This window comes from Adelges cooleyi, unplaced genomic scaffold (genome assembly GCF_023614345.1).
Source record: "Adelges cooleyi isolate 19-005CV unplaced genomic scaffold, UGA_ACOO_1.1 ACOO_flye_CR_arks_rails_tigmint_CR_PRNA_575, whole genome shotgun sequence".
Classification (NCBI taxonomy): domain Eukaryota; kingdom Metazoa; phylum Arthropoda; class Insecta; order Hemiptera; family Adelgidae; genus Adelges; species Adelges cooleyi.
Genome location: NW_026096269.1, coordinates 203,447 through 218,296, shown reverse-complemented (window position 1 = coordinate 218,296; position 14,850 = coordinate 203,447). Strand labels below are relative to the sequence as shown.

General features: G+C 30.9%; 1 pseudogene; it reads right to left on the bottom strand.

Moving 5' to 3' along the window:
* Positions 1–1,520: 1,520 nt before the first annotated feature.
* Positions 1,521–2,098, bottom strand: LOC126843880 (GTP-binding nuclear protein Ran-like; annotated as a pseudogene).
* Positions 2,099–14,850: the final 12,752 nt, after the last annotated feature.

The following is a 14,850-nucleotide window of genomic DNA, read 5'->3' as shown; positions in this document are numbered from 1 at the left end:
TTAAAAATAGTCGAAAATGTTCCAAATTTATATTTCTTCAAACATAGTACTATTGATAAACATTGACAAACCAAAAAAAATATCATAAACCTTTTCCCTTAGAAGGGATAGAATTGTTTTCTTTATTTCTCTTTTTCAGGCAAAGTTTTAAAGATTTAGATCTGAAAATTAGACCGAAGGTAAATCTATAATGGAACTATAATACATACAATTTTCTCAAAAATCTGTAGTGAAGTTTTTTTTTATTAAGGAAAAATCCCAAAAACAGGGTAAATTTACACTTTGGCCGTAGTCAGTTTCTAGGTTGCTATGTGTGTGTGAATCAACAGTCAACAGGTAATGAAAATATTTTCATTATATTGTTAATTACGATATATTGGTAACTATGACAGTACATTTTTATAGACAGACGATCAACCCTTATCGTATACCCCCTGCACAAGACTAAATATTAAATTTTAAGTACATTATTGCTGGTCCCACGATATCTTCTAAGCCGCCATAACTAGTTTGAACATACTATCCACAAATTCGCATCGAAGCGTTTATTCAAAAGTAAATTTATCACATTCAGTTATAATAAAATCTGTAGACCTGTGACCTCTCTGTCCCCACTATACCCCGACCCCACTGTACTGGCTTTTTCTCATTTAATATTATTTGTATATCAAACAGGTATGAAAATTGTGCTAAACAAATTGTGTTTTCGTGTAAACGCTTAGGCGAGAATTCGACAAACGGAACAAGTTTTTTTTGTTTTTTGGGATTTTCAGCCGTATTTTGAAGACCTTTAAGTTAAAATTTTGCCAGTAGTTAGAACTCATATGTATCCATAACATATTGAACGGGAAAAAAATTCGGCACGACAGTTTTTCTTTAATTTCCGGAAAACTGTGTTTTCGCAGATTGCGTACATTTCAACAAAAACCTCTAAAATCTTTAAAAAAAATTTATCAAATCATTAAAACAATTTTATGTAGATCTATGCAGAATGATACTATTACGTTTTATGCTCAAGTACCACTTTTGACTTTTAGTTTACACAAATTAAATTTTTTTTTTTACTTAAGTTTTTTTTAACAAGACATTGTATTTGTGTTATTTGGTCCACTTTGTTTTTGCAAAAAAAAAACCAGTACAGTGGGGTCGGGACATAGTGGGGACGGAGCATAGTTGGGTCGGGGCATTGCGGGGACGGGGAGGTCACAGGTTTACAGGAATTTTCTAATGATAGAAAGTGATAAAATCACTTTCGAAAAAACGCTTCGATGCGAATCGGTAGTTAGTACTTTCAAGCCAGTACAGTCCAAACCAAACACAGTAGAAATCAACAAAGTTAGAAAGCGTTTATTTTAAAGTGATTTTATTCACTTTTACCACTTATTTTTATAACAATTTCTATAGACCTGTGACCTCTCCGTCCCCTCGTTGTTTTGATTCCATTATGCCTATACTCTACTGTACTAATGCTCTTGGATAAAATCACTTTCAAATTAATGTTACAACTCACATACAAGCTGCTAGTGTGGGTCCATTTTAATTTCAAGTGGTACAAGAGCTGCAGGCATAGCTATAAATTCAAGGTTTGGGTCTCCAATAAGTTGCCATCCACAAGAAAGATTTTTCGAAGTTGTAATTACTTCTAATTGCACTCATGTCATAATACTGTAAATTCTTTTTACGGTGAAAAACTATTGTTTTGGCCTTTACTTTCCTATCCTTAATGTCAACTTTGTTGCTACATAAAATAATTGGAATGCCTTCACAAACCCTTACTAAGTCCCGATGCAAATTAAGTACATTTTTTTATGTGATACGGCAAGTAGCATCAAACTTGATTGTAGCACATTGACCCTGAATGTAGTAACCATCACGAAGTCCTCTAAATTTTTCTTGACCAGCAGTATCCCGAACATTAAATCTGATATAGCCACGAGTTGTGTGGATTACCAAAGGATGAACTTCTACTCCTAATGTGGCAACATACTTTTTTTTCAAATTCACCAGTTAAATAGCGTTTGACAAAAGTAATCTTCCCTGTACCGCCATTACCCACCAACACACATTTAAATGTTGGTACATCATCAGGGACATTCATTATACCTGATTTGGTTGATGCAATTTGATAGTCGCTAAAATGTAGTTTTCGAATGGACAACGACGAGTACAACTAAAACCCGGGAAATCACGCTGGTGCAAATTGAAGTATCGCTTTGTAGCTTCGTTATGGATTCGTACCACTTTTTTAATGCACTAACTACCGAAAATGTATCTTTATGGAAAGCAAAAAAGTTCCTTATTCGTTTCAAAAACCCTTCTCCTCAGTTACGTAAAGCAGATAATTTATATGCCATTACCGACTCTGAAAAAACTAATATTTTCGCTAATCGCATCTCTAACTCTTTAGCTTAAGTTTTTATTCATTAAGTTACTATTTATTGTGTACCAATATATCTATTTTATTTTATACAAAAAAAAAAAACAAAAATATTTAAATATATACACTATATATTGCCAGCAAAACTCAGACAAAACCAAAGATAGTAGAAAAAGTCAAACATTTTGCGATAAAAAATGAACAGTTAAGTAAACAAGCCAGTAAACTGTAATTAAGAATTAATTAAATACATTTTTTAATTACGTAGGAGTCATAAGACACCCTCATTTCTATGAATTAATTGACAAAATATTACAATAGTGGTTTGTTTGTAGCTAATAGTTAAAACGCAAGCGCACATTACTACTACTACTCGTAAGCACTACAGGCCATAGTGACCCTTGGCTTCCAAAACAATTCCTCTCCACTCATTCCGATCTTTAGCAATACTTCTCCAGTTCCATATACCCATCTGTTGTAGATCTTTCTTCACTTCGTCTATCCATTAACTCCTTGGTCGTCCTTGTCTTCTGGTTCCTTCCATTCTTGTCAACATTACGCGTTTGGATATTCTTACCTCGTCCATTCTTTCCACATGACCCAACCATCTGATCCTGCCTGACTTTATAAATTTTACTATATTTTCATCTTCTAAAATCTGTTCTACTTCATTGTTGCTCTGTATCCTCCATCTTCCCTCTTCATTCACTGCTCCATGTATTTTCCTTATTATTTTTCTTTCGGATATCTTTAACCTGTTGGAATCTGCTTTTGACAATGTCCAAGTTTCAGCTCCATAGCAGACTACAGGTCGAATAAGTGTTTTATATAGCTTCATCTTAGTAGTTTTCGACAGCAGTTTTGATTTGAGGAGTGTGATATTGGCAAAGTATGCTCGGTTGCCAGCCATAATTCTTCTTTTAATCTCTTACGACATGCTGTTACTGTTATTAAGGGAGGATCTAAGATACACGAACTCTTTTACACCCTCAAAACTATATTGACCGATTGTAATGCTCTGCACCCTGCGGCGCGCCTCCACTGCGGATAGTCTCATGTACTTGGTCTTCTCTTCGTTAATTTTTAAACCCATCGTTTGTCCTTTATATTCTATACTATGGTAGACTTCTCGCATGGCACTCTTGTTTCTTGCCATTATTACTAAATCATCTGCATAGGCGCAGATTTGCCATGACTTGTTTATAATGCTTCCTGTTTTAATCACATCTTTTACAGCCTCTTGTAAAACAATATTGAACAGTGTTGCTGATAGGGCGTCACCTTGTCTAACTCCTGAATCTATGTTAAATGAGTCGCTCGTTGATTCTCCTATCTTGACTTTTGCCATTTTATTTTCTAGGGTCATAGTTATAAGTTTTACTATTTTATCAGGAATACCATTTTTCGCTAATGCTATGTTCATTGCTGACCTATTAAAGCTTGTCGATAGTCAACAAATAGTAGGTGTACATCAGTATAGAATTCTAAACATTTTTCCATTATCTGTCTTACTATAAAAATTTGATCAGTGGTTCCTTTCCGCTGCGGAAGCCACACTGAAAATCAAAATTTGTTATGATAAAAACCAAGTTGGAAGGGGGGTAAAAAAAAAAAAGGTAATTACTAGTTAAGCCCTATGAGATATTGAATAGTACACGATAAAATTATACCGCTCTATTATTTTCGAGGTTAGATCGGGGTAAAATAAAAAGCGACACGATTATCGAAAACATGTGGTTGTAGAAAACTTTCTATGCAGCATAACCCGTAGTATATTTTTTGAACTAGTCCTAAAATATATCAAAAAGCAGTACACTGTGAGTAAACACGGCAAAAACAAACAGAAATGTCGAAAAAAATATGTTATCGTGCGTTTGGTTTTACCGAAGAACTAGAAAAATACAATACAATTCTTTTTAGTACTGCCCCAACCACGACCCCCCGCGTGACTTCCTTTTAACTTGTTATGTCATATTACACCGGTAATACAAAATTATTTAAATTTACAAACGAGGCGATGTCGTTTTCTCGGTCGTTAGTGTTGCTGATTGCGTTAACGGTGGAGTTTTGGCAATACGGCCACTCGTGTGTCCGTCAAAAATATGCAAACAATTATACAAATGGCCACTATAACAGATTACGCCACGTCGATACGGGATACCCTCGAGAAGAATCATTAAAAAGGTATGATGCACTGAAGACATTTTCAACAAAAGATGCGATCGATGAGGTTTACGCAAATGTCGTGTGTAGTTATTTGTTTAATTGTAGTCATTACTTGAATTTGATCAGGCCTCTGTTGACCACAGAAGGTAGGGATGCGTTAAATGTACTAATCGACAATGGCTATACCGTATTTGTATTCGTAAACCAAGTGGTCGATATGTTAAACGTTTTGTACAATTTCGGCAAGATCAATTCTATGGATCACTTTTGGCTCGTTTACATGTATTCGTACGGTTTGAAGTCGGAAGTCATGTACCGCAATAAACGAATAATTAACGAAGAAGATACGCGAAACCGTTTTTTGATGAACCATGACATTGTTAACGCGCAACTTGCAAAATTCACTAGACAACATTGCAATATTGCAGGTAATAATAACGTGTATGACGATCAATACGATAAATCTGAATATTATAAATCTCCGGAAGAATTCCGTGATAATTCAACAATATCGCCCAGTGCAATCGAAGACTCTGTGGCCAATCTCAAGCAAAAAATTGACACAAGATACATTGGTATAACTGAAAGTATGACCATCGACAGTTGTACACCATACTTCAGATTTAAACATTTGCAGTTGATAACTTCAATGGATGACGGTGTTTTAGTAACGTTACTGGAAGACTTTGCTGACCATCACCAATTTGTCGGAACGAGAACGTACATACCGTCTAATAACCGATACCTGCTCCAGTCTTGACATCGAATCTATTGGAACACTGACCAATGACATTGCTAAATGTTACGATGTTATCGTGAATGTTATAAAATATGTTTTGTTAATCAACTCGTGGAAAAACGTACTTCAAATTTCTGATCGCTTTAAATTTAAATATTGGTCCACGCCTGATTTAGCTATCACACAGATACAGAAGATCGGCGAGAAAATGTATGAGCGTTTTAATGAAATTTTAACGATTTTAAATTTGGAAAAAGATGGCGGATTAGAAACTATTCCTGAACTCTTTGACGAATCATCTGCATACAAGTTAGTCGACAAAATACAATACAAAAATCTTGAAAATACCGTTTTAGAACAACTGAAAAAAACAAATTCCAATTATTTGCAACTTGACGAAAATAACTTTTCTATCGAAAAGTTCACAAAGAAGTATTTCAAAGAAAGGTTTAATATGTTAGAACGTATAGCTCCCTTTTGGGATGCAATTGATGGTGATATATTAGAAAGTCGGTTAAGTTTTTTTGCATTTAAGAATTTTATCAAACGGTCATTTAAAACAATTGATTTTCAAGTATTAGCTTCGTTTAATCGTTTTTCTAAAAAAAAATGGTTTCCATTATAAAACGTAGTGTTTTTTTTTTTTAATTTTAATTTCCGTTAATTTTATTCAAATGTTAAAATGTGTTACAAATAATGTAAGCGATATATAAGGTTAACATGCTATTTATATTCTGGTGTACATTTTTCTATTTAGTTTTTTTGGTATCACAATCATGTAATTATTTTAATTTTATCACTTAGTAAGTTCATACACACGTAGTATTATATATCAAGTAATGTGCAACAATAAAATTATAAATTACCGAATCAGTAAAGCTGTGTTTTTAATCTAGTCGATTCTAACTATTTATTTCTACTTCTCGTTTCCCTCCTTATTTATCTACCGTTATTAAATCTCTATGTACTTGCGAAAGACAGGTTCATTGTTAATATTTCTTATATATATATATATATATATACCTATACATACAGGGTGTAATGTAAAGTTCTACCGAGCTTCAAATAAGACATTCAGGAAGCTCTAAGAGTACAATAAATGGTATTTTTAATTTAAAATAGAACTCGTATCTCATTAAAAAATTGTCTTACAAAAAAAATAATTTCAGATTTGAAATTGGGAGAAAAAATCTCGTTGAATTGATATGTAAGATGACTTTTTGGTATCTTGCCACACTTGCGTCCACCTAGTGGCTACTGAGTTGACGACATGTTACCAAAACCAACATATGGCATGTGACACATCATTTTGGGTTAGAATTTTATTCTCTCTCCAGTGGTGTCCTTAGAATTATTTTATATTAAATAAAGTGTCGCATGCCATGTGTTGGTATAAGTCACATGCCGGCCACTCAGTGACCACTCGGTGGCCACCCTGTGGACGTATATGTGGGGCCACATACCAAAAAATCTTGTTACACATCAATTCAACAAGATTTTTTCACCCGATTTCAAATCTGAAATTATTTTTTTCATAAGACAACTTTTTAATGAGATACGAGTTCTATTTTTAATCTATTTTAAATTTAAAAAAATTGAATACCATTTATTGTACTCTTAGAGCATCCTGAATGTCTCATTTGAAGCTCGGTAGAACTTTACATTATACCCTGTATATTTATAAATCCTAATTAGTCTAAATAATTATTATGTAGAGATTTATTGTTAGAGGTAACAAACCTAAATGCAGTTCTATTATTGAGTGACTAAAAAAAAGATTGTAGAATATATTTTATTATATATATATATAGCGAGAGTTGTGGTAAAAACATATCTTGGCTGGTCAACCACATTGGTATTGACTATTGGAGTGGCTTAAATATGATTTCTATAAAAACAATATTATTCAAGGTACAAAAATGAATACTTAATATTTTTAATCGAGCAGAATATTAATTTTGAATTATTTCGTGGCTAAGTTCAATATTTAAAAATTGTTTATGTGGTTGTGTATTGATTTAGAGGAGTGTTTTGTGTAGGCTATATTTTTTCAAATCGACACGACACTAACAAAATAAGACACTTGAACAATGGAAAAAAATTAACTGTGTAACGCATTTAATAGTACGAAAAATCAGAGTACATAAACCATTATTTGGTATTTTTTTGTGTATTATTATTGCTCATGTTATGCCATACGAATTTAAGGTAAATAAGTCGCAAAAAAAAAAACCAACTGTGCGTTGTTTTACATACTTCAAGCGAAAATTCAGTGTGCTAAATAAAACCGAATACATTGTCATTTGGAAACCCAAATTTGGGCCTCTGGTTAAGGAGACAGTACACAGTAGAAAATAATCGTTTTACGCGTTAAAATTTTTCCAGGTATAAAAAAAAAATGTAGTTATATAATGTCTTTTTATCATGATTATCGGGTTAACAAAAAATAGACTCGTCCATAACATAAGTATTAAAAAAATATTGGCGATTGGTGGTTTTCCGTCATCAGGTCATCGAGAATAGCCAAAACGATTTGTCCTTGAGCCCGTAACGCTTGGCCACACTTTTTAAGCTCTTCCAAATGCAACGAATCCTCTTTGTAATATACGAATTTCGTGTCCAAATTAATCGCATGTAACTTGAAAGCGAAAAACATGTATCTGGAATAATAGCAGCGTTTAGCGTTTTCCGTTGTAACAAATGAGCTGAGAAAAGCAACCAATACCAAGCTCTTGAATATTATCATCGTGTAATATATTATTATCAAGCACTGAAAAATACACGTTGTTGCTTGGAACACCTTCTCAACTGTGAAATGTGTAGCTATAAGCAGACTGTCGAGAAACTGTTTTTCAGAAATATTATTTATTTTGCACGGAAAATTTTAGACGTCATCGAAAACACACATCAATATACTGGAGAAACAATTTTAGACTGACAATATTGTACGCATTTTTATTTACAGTGTTCAAAACAATGCTACGGTTAAAGTGCTATAACTCTTATGCCTGGGATCTTTTGCATTTTCGTTGTATCAGAAATTTGCAGCTAGACTAAAATGCTTTTTTTTTAGGTTCTATTGTAATGGTTTACATTGGACTTTCAGTTAGGAAAAGTCCCATAACCGTTTTGTCTCCTGATTGTTTATCAAAGTTTTTTCATTAAATATTTTAAGAGTGACAGTGGCTGTCGGTATATGGTACAACTCGTTTGTAAGAATTATTCAAATCGAACAAGCAAACCAAATCGATTAATCTAGACCATCGCGTTAGGTTAGGTTAGATTAAGTTTTGTGTAAATTGATGTGTACACAATTGTGTGTAGTCCACCAAGACCTACGAAATTCGATCAAATCAAAATAAAAAAATGGGTTATAGGATAATGTTTCTATTTGTTATCATGGCTCGTAGTATAATATATTTCATTTGCTTTGCTCGGTACAGAACTCATAAAAAATCTTCAGGCATTTAAGTACTATTGTAAAATAAATGGGCTATTTAAACAGATTTACAGTATAATTATTATAACATTTCAACAAATTATAATAAACAACGCTGGACACAAGGTCTAACATAACTTGGTAAATTGTGTACAAACTCTAAAAGTCAATTAACTATTGAAAGAATAACGAATCACTTATAAAAATAAATTTGTCCCTTATGGTGTGACCATTACAAGAGAATATCTAAAATTAAAAAAAATAGTATTTTTCCACTTACTAAAATTTTTAAAAAATTTTTGTACGTTCAAGTATGATTTTGAATGGAATTAAACCGAACCATAAACTATATTTTATAACGTCACCGCGTTATTGAAATAAAATATAGAAAAATATCTATGGTCGCGTTGCTAGGTGATTGTTGTTTGATAGAATGTTTTATAATATTATAGTCTGAAATAATGAATTTATTTACCATTCATTATCTAACAACGATACAGATTCATTTTTTTTTCATTACTTGACAACAATGCGGTATGTTTTTGTTTTACACAATTAATTTAATTATTCGTGAGTTTAAACTAAGCGTTTCCGCAAAGAATTTAACTAAAAAATACCCGAATAATTTCACTGGAGAAAAACGTGGTCAATAAGTGTATAGTTCCTGAGGACCGTAAGGATATCTACTGAAGGTAGGAAAGAATTGCATAAATACTTATACTACCGCAAAATCTCATGCTACAGAAATATTAGAACACTTAGGGAATGGAAACCGGTCTGGTTTTTGGTCGTTTCAGACCTAAAAGCTTGACAAATTAACCCGACTAGGAGGAGGATTACGGAGGTAAATTAATAAAGATAGTGGATTAGAGATAAGATATTAGATGCACTAGATTACAGGAAATATCCATGTATTGATGTGTGTGCATGAAGTGTGGATACTCGTAACTTTCTTTAGTATTCACTTTTAAGTAAATAAGACAGTTATTCAAAAATCGATTTCCACAATTATCCGAAAATAGGCTGGTGAGCTAAAATATGTTTACAGAATTAAAATTCTAGTCATTCTAAGTAGGCGTAATTTTATCAGGCTTTTAGGTCTAAATTGGTTTCTTGTACCAATTTCTTGTACCTTTTAACTTCTTAAAAAACACCCACTTTAATTCCCTTAACAGGCATTTTTTTCACTATTTGAAATTTAACATTGAATATTTTAATTTCTTGTATTATAATAAAATATGTATATTAAACTTCATAATTAATTTATACACTGGATAAATAAATAAATAATATACACGAATAGTTTATTTATGTAATAATATTTAATATATCTTTAAACATTCTAAAATAACATAAGTTACCAATTCGTTTGGTTTTTAATTTATACTAACGATATATTGCATTTAATTATGTATTTTTACGATAAACAATATTATATTGTATTATAGTTAGGTTAGGTAACCAATTATAGATATTGCGCTTAGAAAAGATAAATAACTTGCTTAGCAACGAAAAAATCGAATCACTTGAACAATAAATAAACTATGAACATACAATAAACTCAAACAATTATTTTTTCTTAATTAAGTTCAGTGATTTTTTTTTCAGAAAAATTAATTTAATTTTTTGTTTACTGTGACTTTGGAAATAAATAAAATAAACCGAAAGAACATGTGTTTACCAAGATTCCGTTTATCGACTAATTTGAATGTATGTTTATATTATTATTATTATTTATTTAGTACTATACAGAAAAATTCAAACATAACTTTAGACGACCATGAAATATTCATTTTTTAATTTTAAACTATTCTGAAGTGTTTGACTAACGATAACAAATATTTATAATTTATTAAAACAACTACTGAACTTTTTTTCGACCGGTTATTATTAAAATTGCACCTAGACCATTCGATCAATTATGTTTAAATAGAAACTTAAACTATCACCAAAATATTTTATGAATAGTTTTGCCATTACTTTTTCCAAATTCGTTTCTTGAATATAACTGCAGAAAAGATGCGTAATCAAACTAGAGTTGTAACTTTAAGAAGAGGTTGTATTTTTAGGTCGTTTTTGAAAAAGTGTAAAATACACTATACAACGACTTTGTAAGAAATATTTTGTTCTAATCTTTTATTCTTCTTATTCCTACTATAAAAATTAAAACGTCATTACCCGAGTCAAAATATATTATTTTAACGGTGTTCGTGAATTCCATGTAACCGTGGTCTAATAATATATGCGGTTCTATTCAAATTTCCATTCCTTACTTTGTGTGTATAGTGGTCATATAGCATTTTGTTTTATTAACTACACTGAGGAAAGCATTTTGAGAGCGTTTAAGACATGTTTATTTCTTTCATATAAAAATAATTAAATTATTAGTAAAGATCATAATTATGTAATATGTCATTTTTATTATGTCTTATTTCTTCATTACACTATCTTACTTATTGATAATTAAAAGGAAAATATCAGAAAATTATAATAAAGAGATCGTTTTATTTATCTAAAAATAAAATCAAGTCTTATACTATTTTTTTATCGGTAGTATAAAATTAAAAATAAAAACAATCTCTCCCTTGGTAAATAGTTGGGTAAAACGCCACTGGCCAAAGGTATGCATCGCTTCAATGTCCTTACATATCCTGTAACTTGATGTATCTGCATGAATTGTGGATACTCTTTAACTTTATTTTTATAACAAAATCCCTCTATACATCTTCTTACATAATTCCTCCATAATGACGTCAACACTGTGACGCTAACCATGATTGCTAAGACATATCCATGTCAATTATTCAATTGTTTATAAAACATGTAAAATTACATCTTAAGGTTTTCTTTAGTAGTTGTATGTTTACTTTGATTTTCTTATAGGTGGATGGTCGAAATGATGTCCGAAGAAAATATTTGATTGGACCTTCTGATTTGGAATTTCCAATTGACCAAGAGCTGGATTCAAACGTGTCTGGGAAAGCGGACCATGGGTGTCCCTCTGTCCGTTGGTTGGCTCTTTTTTGACATACCAGTCTTTTGATTCGACCGCTTCTATCTTATAAACTATTTTTTTGAACGTCGCATGGATACAAGTTATAAATATTAAAGCACAAAAATATGGAAGAAGACAATTTATAATCCAAAGATATAAAATGTTTGGTACCTATTTAAGTTGTTTGAGCAAATATAATGATTTACATTAAAACGTTCATTTGTATTATTATGGTTACTGAAAATAATAACGGCATCGGTGTATTTGCAAATATTAACTGTAGCCATTAGGTTTAACACAAAACCACAACCCCTATATGATGATATCAAATAATGATGGTTCAAGGAAAATGTTATTCATGTTTTAAAAATTATAAAATAAAATAAATAAATAAAAAACGTTTTAAAAAATGTAGTAAAAGGTGAACTAAAAAGTAAAAAATAATTTTACTACAAGAACAATTTACCAATCAATTTTACCATATTTTTAGCTTCGGTGCGGAGATAAATAAATGTACATTAAAATTGTAGAATTATATATTATTAAACTAAAAAAATGTAAGTACATTTTTAAATAAAAAATTGCATAAATTGTATAATTCATAATAATACCTAGTACCTACTAGGTAATTGTAAAAATTGTTTGAAATAGTAAAGTTTTTTAATCTTTGAAAATGATATTATTATTTTACTAGTAAAAATATATTTACTTAGAATAGGTACCCTTTACTGGTTTTATTCTTTATTTAAATTTAAAATTAATACTTACCTAGTTATGTATAATCATAATTGTAAGGTCAGACATTTGTATTCGGAGATGTTTTCGTTATAATTTAAAGCGTCCCTCAAAAAAGAGAATACAATTAAGCAATTTTTTTTAACAAATTTTTAAATGAAAATTTAGGCAATTCTACCGGTTTAAGTCACCAAGGGAACAACTGATAAAAAAAGTCGACAGTAAATAAAAAAAAATTATTTTATACCTTTTATAGTACCAGTTTTTTATTTCATTGGCAACTCGCTCAAATGTAGTAGTTTTTTAATGTATTTTTTTTTCATTTTCTTTTATTAATTTAATTTGATAAAATTGTTTTACTTTAATGCTGCGTTAAATATTATTTTTTTTTTACTCTTAGATATCCGCTAAAATAGAAGTCGGGTATTACTATAAATCATTATACAGTTGACCGTATACTCTACGTGTTAATTCAAACGCGAATGAGTACAAGCGTGTCTTTAAAACAAAAACATAATAAAAAATACCTGTTACGTTCACCGGCCATTTCGATACAATCAAGAACATCAGCCAATGTCGAATGAACAGAGTTTACAATACACAGAACTTCCACATAACTCCAAAAGGAATATTGGTGGAAAATTATACAATTTTGGTAAAAAAGAGTTTAAATATAGGGACAAACGGTAAATTAATATACACCTGAAAGCAACAATTAATTCATACCCAAATTAGACTAACATTATACATAATATACATGTTATACCTGAATTTGATGGCTCATGATTCAAAAGTGTATTTACTTGAAACTATTCTAGCCGTCATTTTCAATGCAAAGCTCTATTTGATGGGAAAACTTTAAGTAACATGATAATATTCAAAATAACTCTTTATTTTTGAAATAAATGTTTTACATATTTTTTTGAATAAAACACCATTGGAAAAATTTATAGTAAAACAATTGACGGAATTTAAAAAGCACAAAGTACAAATATTAAAATACACACTTGACATTAAAGTAAAGACATTAAGTACAATTATAATAACTAATGTCCGACAATCTATCTTTTTTCCCCTTTTTATCCAACATTTTTTTGACATCATCGATCATTTTGGCGAAAGAGTGAATATACTGAAAAGTGAAAGAAGACTCGAACAAGTTTTTCAATTTGCTAACAAAATGTCTAGCTGAATCCACAATTTCCTTGGTTTTGTTACAATTATCGTGAATCGACGGGTTGTTACTAGCATGTTGCCAAGTTTCTGTTAGTACATCAATTTCAGTTTTAATTTGGTCAATTAAAGAATCTAGAAGCTCTTTGCTTAAGTTGTTCAAATAGTCAAAATTTATACAGATTTTTAGCTTTGCGAAAACGTGGTCGTCATCTAATGACATGACTTCTATGAAATCAGTTAAAATTGCCGCAAACTCGTTTATTGATGAAGTTTGTATTGTAATTTCTTCCAGTTCAAGGGTCCCTATTGATAAGATGTAACGACCTATTTTTTTCAGCATGATTAATTTCAACAAATTAATTACCATTCGTTGATACTCTCCGGTGTATTCTAGTGACAATAATCCTGTGCCCATGACTCTCTCTTTAATATTTTTCAACTCCACAGCCACATCATTGACATGATCCCATTTTTCTGACTCTAAACTTTCTTCTAAAAAGCCATTGAGCCGAGACGGTGAATAGTCCCTGGTTGAACTGTTAAAATACAACTGTGATAAATTGGAAAACGCAGTGCCTTTTTTCTCGGCGTGGTCATTTTCAATATTAACGTCGAGTAATTCATTTAACATTGTTTTGTTCAATTTTATTGCATCACTATATATTTTATTTAATGTCTTTATTTTTTTACTTGAAAAACATTTTGACAGTCCCTTGTTTTCGTAATCCTCACAGTATTCACAATTGCCATCAAAATAATAATTTTCTTCACAATTTAACTTTAAATAGTTTTCTAGCACAGAAAATACAAATTCGTGGAAGGACATGGCAATTTTGATATTACCAGGATAAAACCAGTCTGGTTTATTTAAATAGTCATAAAATTTGGCCATGTATTCAGCGTAATAGTAAAATAGCCATATCTCATTCAGTTTGATGCCTTTTTCGTGAAACAATAAGTTAATCATCTTGATTGATTCATCAACGAATAAAATGTCATTGGTTGGTAATGGTTTATAACCTCTTCGAAGCGACGGTAAGTTTAAATACTGATCTTTTGTCAAATGCATATGGAAATGGGCACCGTAAATGAAACCGCATTTAATACCATTATATTTCAAGTACTGCTCGTGGCTGTTATTAGCAACTGGTCCTTTTGATGTTTTTATTAGTTTGTTTAACACTTTACCAACACAATAATACTCTTTTGGTGGTATTATTGTA